This window comes from Malus sylvestris, chromosome 16 (assembly GCF_916048215.2).
Source record: "Malus sylvestris chromosome 16, drMalSylv7.2, whole genome shotgun sequence".
Classification (NCBI taxonomy): domain Eukaryota; kingdom Viridiplantae; phylum Streptophyta; class Magnoliopsida; order Rosales; family Rosaceae; genus Malus; species Malus sylvestris.
The window spans coordinates 39,506,523-39,513,762 of NC_062275.1; positions in this window are offsets into that span (position 1 = coordinate 39,506,523).

The following is a 7,240-nucleotide window of genomic DNA, read 5'->3' on the forward strand; positions in this document are numbered from 1 at the left end:
AATGAGTCCACTGAACACGATCAACGAGGAGTTCTCATACTCATGTCACATGAGAACTCATGGTTGGGATAATGCAAAGTAGTCATTTGACCTGAGGCATCATAGTTGTCTTGTGGTTAAGTCATTGATCTTTGATTATGTCAAAGTCACTCCATCAGGAGGGTGTCCACGGCATCGTCCGGGTTAAGCCACTTAGCCATGGAGGCAAGTGAATGCGCAACAAGGGATCTCTAACCTTCAAACCGTTTGGGGGAGAATACTCTATGATATGATTAAGAGTCTCTGGCCAGAGTATGAATGAGATTTAGGAAGTCGTTCCAAATTACATTCAAGGTAATCATATAAGCACACGAATCACATTGGATAGTAGACATGAATAAACTATCAAACCAAACAATGTGGTCAGGAGTATTGTATTAGAGAAAGACCGTATTGCATTTGTAATCCTAAACTGAATAGGTTCTCCACCTCTTCTGATTAGCTTGGGTAACCATGATATGCTGCTAGGTGTCACTCATGGTTTGTGGAAGCCCTAAACGTGTATAATCACTAAAGGGAGAATTGAAAGTAAGTTTCAATTCACAATCGATTTGAAATGGTTTTAATTGCCCACTGCCTCGCTAAAAGGAACCTAATGGATCGTACACCGTGTAAGGTGGAGATTGAAGAAACAATGGAGATGAGTAAGAATAATTAAATGGTTTAATTATTTATGGCAAGGATTAATTAATATGTTAATTAATCAAACGAATAAGTTCGTTAAAGACCTCGGGATAGTTTTGGGCCTCAAGGCCCAATGGGCTTCGAACGTCAAACCCATTGACTTAAGTTGTATGACAACTTAATGACAAATAATTCACAAAGGCCTTAAAAGCCCAATGAAACCCTATGGCCGGCCATTTTGTTAAAGGAGTGGGTTTTGGACTTAATTACAAGTTTGCCACTCCAATGAATAAAGGTATAAATATGACTTTATAGCCAAAATTCATTTAGGGTTTCTTTTGAAGAAAATTGGAGAGAAATGTCTCTCCCTTTCTCTCTAAAGAGGCCGGCCTCCTTGGAGGGTGTAGCTAGCAATCCTACTACTCCAAGGTCACTCATTTCTTCTCCAATCTAACCTTGGTGAAGAGACTTAGAGGTTCTCAATTTTGGGAACTTGGAGAACCATTTCATCCATCCAAATCCATAGATCTAAGATGCAAGGAATGAAGGCCCTCTCTTTGGGTGATTAGCCTTTACTTATGCAAAGAGGAATCTACAAAGGTATAATTTCTCAACTAACAAATGTTGTTTTAAGTTGAGTCAAGGTTCACCAATCTACTAGGCTTTGAATTTCATGGGTAATGTTTTGTTTTTGAGTGCATGCAAGCATGATTCCGCCTTTTAAATGTTAATTGCATGCTATAGATGTTATTCAAATGAACATGTTTTCACAAAATTATCCTTCAAGTGGTATCAGGGCCTAGGTTTAGTAGTTGGTGAATCCTTTTGGGTTTTGTAGTTCATAGTCTTTGATTTAAAAGTTGTAATATGTTACAAGCTTTATTCTTGTTTCTTTGAATGTAAATTTTGTTAGAAAATTTGCCATCTCAAATGTTGTAGATGTAGTTCATATGAGCATGAATATTGGAGCTAAAATTTGGTGCCATGTTTTTGGGAAAATTCGGCCAAATCCAAAGGGTGGATTTTTGGGTTTTTGTTTGACTTGTTAAAAGTGTTTTAAAGTGACTTTTGGAACCCCTAAGTACCCTAGGATGTTAGCCCCATTTTGAGTGATGAAAATTTGAGTTTTATTGAGTGAAAATGTTCATGGAGCTCTTATGGGTTTTCATGGATGTTCTTCATTGTTCTTGATGTTCTTGCCAAGAACATAAAGTTTGGTGTTTTGATTCAAAGTTTTGGTTAATTTCATAAAGTCTTTGTTTTGTGCTTTATCAAATGTTTAATGTGATTGAAATTGTGTAAGGTGATAGAAATGTTGATGGATGTGTAAGAAGTACTTCTCTTACACACACACCAACTTATTTCCACTTGCAAGGCTTTATGAATTTGTTGAAAAAATTTCCAAATTTTTGTGGACTTATCTTTTCTCTCTTTTCTCCCTAAAACCGGCCACCCTATTAAAATAGGGTATTTTTGGGGCTTTTATCCAATTACATAAAGTTTTGATACTTTTGTGTATTTGTATTTTGACCCGAAAGTTTATGTTTTGACGTTAAGGCCTAAAAACGCTAAAGGACAAATTGTTTTGCTCCTTTAATGAAATTTTTATATTTATTGAAATGTTTGGGTTCTAGTTGTAATTACATGAAGTTGTGGACTTTTGTGTTTTTACAAAGTGACCCCAAAATTTTGTGTTTGCAATATAGCCCAAAAAGTTGTGGTAATTGCATTTTGGCCCAAATTAGGTTGAGAACAAAATTGTTTTGTCTCTTTAAATGAGAATTGGATGTTCATTTCATTTAGCTCCATTTAAATCAATTTTATGGATACAAAAACCAAATGAAAATGTTGCATTCAAGTTTAATTGGTTAAAACGTTAATTAATTAAAGAAAGGGTGATTATGAACCTAAGCCTAATATAATTGAGCTATGTGAAAGGCCGTTTCAAATTTGTTTGAACCATGGGAATGTGTAGATTAGATTTTGGTTGTAATTTGATTTGATCAAATGTTGTAAAAGAGCATAAGCTCTTCTTTACTTTAAAGTAATTTGTTTTATTCAAATGTTGTAAAGAGCATAAGCTCATCTTTACTTTGAAGTACTCCTTTCTTGTATTATTTGATATGCATGAAAATGGAGTAGAGGGTCTAACGCCCCTAAGACAACACGCCTTAATGTGATTAAACGCGTAACTAAAATCAATCACCATCCCTAGACCGAGATTCAACACTAGGCTCGTGTTGAATCTAAACAAAGGTTCATAGTCATCCTAAGGCCCTAAGGAAACTATATAGTCCATCAAATGAATGCAAAGTTTATGTTAGTAGTATCATATACTCTTGCTTTAAAAACCGTTTTATAAGCATAGTGGGAGTATTATATACAACTAAATTCAATCAAATGGACCAATAGTTGTAATAGGACCAAAATTGTTTTAATAAAGATTAAAATGAATATTTATATGTGATGAGACCTAAAACCCTCAACCAAACCATTATTAAGTTGATAAGCGAGAGATGCTTTGAACATCTCTTCGTAGGCCTTCCACCATGGTTGGCTTCAATCGTTTGTGACTCATACACCGTATTCGTCCAGTTCTGGGGTATGCAAAGTACGTGCTTACATTCAGGAAAAGCCTATAAACATATGATGAAGTGAAGGTAGGCAACGAGTATGGTCAATATGATATTCTTCTGAGGCCATTCTTGAACCCCTACTTGAACTAGCATGGTGGGAATGACTTAACTAAGTGCAATGGTGCCAATATGATATTCTTCTGAGGCATCATTTTCTAGAGGCCAAATTAGATGGGTAATTACAAAAGTTGTAAATGGCTAAAGTGTTATCCTCTCATCATTATTGTTGCTAGCCAATATGATATTCTTCTGAGGTGGGCTTGGTAATGGTGAGTCTCCCATACCCTACTAAGAGTTTCACCCAAAACTCTCGAATTCCAATGAGGGATATGGAATTTGCCAAAAATAGTGGGTGGTGCTATTTGATTTAAAGACCCGGATCAAATGGCTTAAAATCAATCAATTTATATTCGTTATGTATTTGTTTACCAATATATTTGCAAACGCTATCCAAAACTTGACTAAGAAAAGCCGAATGCTTTAGTTTCCGGACTTGGTACAACAATCCCAAAGATTGTCTTAAATGGATTGTATATGTACCTAAGTAGTCTAATCCTCACAATCTTCCTATTGATAATGTATCATTGGAAGAACATGTTAGATAAGTCTATCATAAGGAGGACAACACTTTTAATGTCATAGTTCTTCACTTACAAATCGTTGTATGAAGAAATAAGAGTTGCTTTGAACAACCCTTAGCTAATGCAAAAACTAGTGCTTGTTTATTTGTTAAATGAACAAAGAACTTGAGAAGAAAGCACAAGGGCATGGACACTTTATGTGCCATGATTCTTCACTTACAAATTGTTGTATGAAGAAATGAGAGTTGCCTTGAACAACTCTTGAAAGTTTGTAATTATGTTTAGAACATAATGGTTGGTCGACAAAAATAGTCCATCAACATGGACTTATGATGATTTTGAATCATTGAGTGTTGAAGTGTTAAACCACTTCTAGAAACGGAAACTAGGCAAGGACTTCACTTTTGTGTCCCTATCCAAATGGTTCACTAAGTTTATTGTAAACTATATAGTGAACAATAACCACACACTCTCCAAATCGTTTGATGTGTATAACACAATTGAAATAAGTTTCAAGAGAGATAGTGGGAGTTTAGGGACCATGACTATTGTAGTCAAAGGAGAAGTCAAATGAAGAAGATAAAATTAACTCCAAGGGAACAAACTTTCTTCATGAAAGGATGGACATTAGAAGGGGTATTTGCAAGAAATGTCTTGCAAGTGTCAAGAACACACCTTTTTAAGGTGTTGTAAATTGTTCTTGAATAGTTCAAAACAGTTGGTTCTTCTACTTGAATGCTTGATTCCGTATTAGTAACTATGTTTTACAATCGTTGTAAAAGTGTGACTAATAAGAAGTAGAAGATATATGAGAGAAGAAAAAGGTGCTTCACATTCGGAACGTGAATAAAATAAAGATCCCTGCAAAAGCAGATAGTACTTACTTCCTCATATGAACTACCAAAGAAATTGGAAAAACCAAAGATTGTCTTTACATTCCAATTTTAAGGAACTTAATTCCGTCACTATAGTAGAGATGGATGAATGTTTTGTTTGACAAAACATTGTTCTTTATTAGTCAATGATTGGATTATAGTAATCTAATTGATTGTCTCTATAGTAGAGATGATATGGTAGTGTTAACTATTTAGAATATAATGATGCTTAAAACCCAAAAGGTTGCAAGGTAGTGACTAATCCCAACTGAGTTGTGATACCTCTAAAACATAAATTACGAGTTGGTCATAGATGGATGCTTTGGATTGTTAGATCCAGATCCAATACCTTCTTATTAAAATTGTATAGAGGCGAAATGTTCGAATCTTTATTCTTTTGGAAAGAAGAAAGAATCACAAAGTTGTTGAGGTTAATTCACTTAGATGTTAGTGGCACTTGTCCACAACATAATACTACTCATGTTGTATGACATTCACCGAAGATCACTCTCGGTTGGACTATAGTTTATTTTGAATAAACACAAGTCCGAATACTTTGCAAAAGGTTTCAAAGAATTCAAGAAATGTAAGTTGATGAGTAAGACGTCTAAAGTATTTGCCTCCTTAGATTTGATCCAAGGAAAGATAACACTTTAGACCAATTTCCTTGAAAAATATCAAGGAAAGAAGCATCAAAAGATAATGGATTTCTCCATTAGGAGAAGAACGAACTTGAATAAGATTTAGTTCGTTGGATGTTATCAATTACCCATATATAGGATATATGCTTCTAAGACAATATGATTGTCAATTAGAAGATCTTCCAAATTTTTCATGACTCCATAAGATGTAGTTGGTAAGAAAGACAAATCTTAATCAGGTTAAGATTTGGGGTTGTGTGCTAATAAGCAATATTTGTTTGAGAATTATCTTGTGGATATCCTTAAATTAACATTTGGATATCACTTCTATAAACCAACTAACAAATTTTGTTTGTTGGGTAGTTCATTGTAATGCTACACTAGGATTTGCCCAAGATAGAGCAAATGAACGAGGGATAGAACTCAAAGAATGGTTCTTTAAGAAACAAGATAGTGATCAACAAATATAACAACCTAGTTCCTATACCACAAGCTCCAAGGTAGTCGAGAAGGATTTATAAACAGTCTCAGTTGAATGGTTTGAACTTTATGACTATGTCATAGAGTTACACCTCTTAATTCGAAAGAAATAAGAATGAAAATCCTTATGACTACATTGAGTGTATATACGATATATACTCAAGGAAATGGTAAAGTACCATTTGACCCGAAATAATGAAACCTTAAATAGCTAATTGGTAGCTTAAGGTGACTACAATCAAAGAGAATGGTTGACTTTGAAGAAACCATCTTTGACGTAGTCTTGTTTTCAATTAATTCGAAGATTGCTAGCTACAACTAAATGGTGATTCAATGTTTGGACATAATATAGGTTTCCGAAACCATTATTAAGATAGTCTTGATAATATATGTCTAAAACTATGAATCACAAGACATGTAAGTTGTAGAGATCCAACTATCATGGATCTTAGCAAGCTAGTGGGAGCTGTAAACGTCTTATGAGAGAAAGATCAAAACGTTTGATTTCTCATAAAGATGTAAATGAATCTTTTGTTTACTAGGTTTACAAAAGATTAGTGCGAGTTAATCATGTTCCTAAATTTGAATATATATATATATATATATATATACACACAAATATATGATATATTGATTTTGGAAATGAAAAGAATACTTCTTCGTTAAAGTTATGACTTTAAAACATTATATGAAGATAGAATGTATATGGGAGACATAATCTATATACATGGGATGGAAATCTATATTGATAGATTTTAGGATATAATTGGATTATATCAAGCCCTAATAATAGACAAGAGATGCTAGGAAGTTTCTCATATGATGATAAACTTCAATTAGAAGGACGACTCTAGTGAGACTAGCAAGTTGCCCTTCTCAAAAGGAACGTACCCTTTGACTCCCAAAGAAATAATGCGTAAATAGAATCCTTTATGCATACGCAGAGAGGTGATTTATGTATTTTATATTGTATGAAAAACATTGATATGAGTTATACCTAGAAAGGTACAAGACGATATCAGTGCAAGCCCAGGATCAGAACCACGGCAACTGTCAAGTGAGTCCTTAAGTATTTAAGAAATACTAAAGGATAGATTCCTCAAAGAATGAGGAAGAATTAGAGTAACGTAATGGAAGCGTAAATGTATTAGATTATGAATCTAATCCATCATTGGATATTTCTTCATTATGAATGAAGAGATAATCAAATATCTCTTTATTATGACTAAGGAGATATTTGGATGGAAACATTAAAAGTAATGACTTTAGTGTGTTCCATTATGAATGCAAAATATATTGCCATATAGAAGCTTACAACAATGTTGTTTGGATGGGAAAGTTCATTTATGAACTCTCCATTCGGT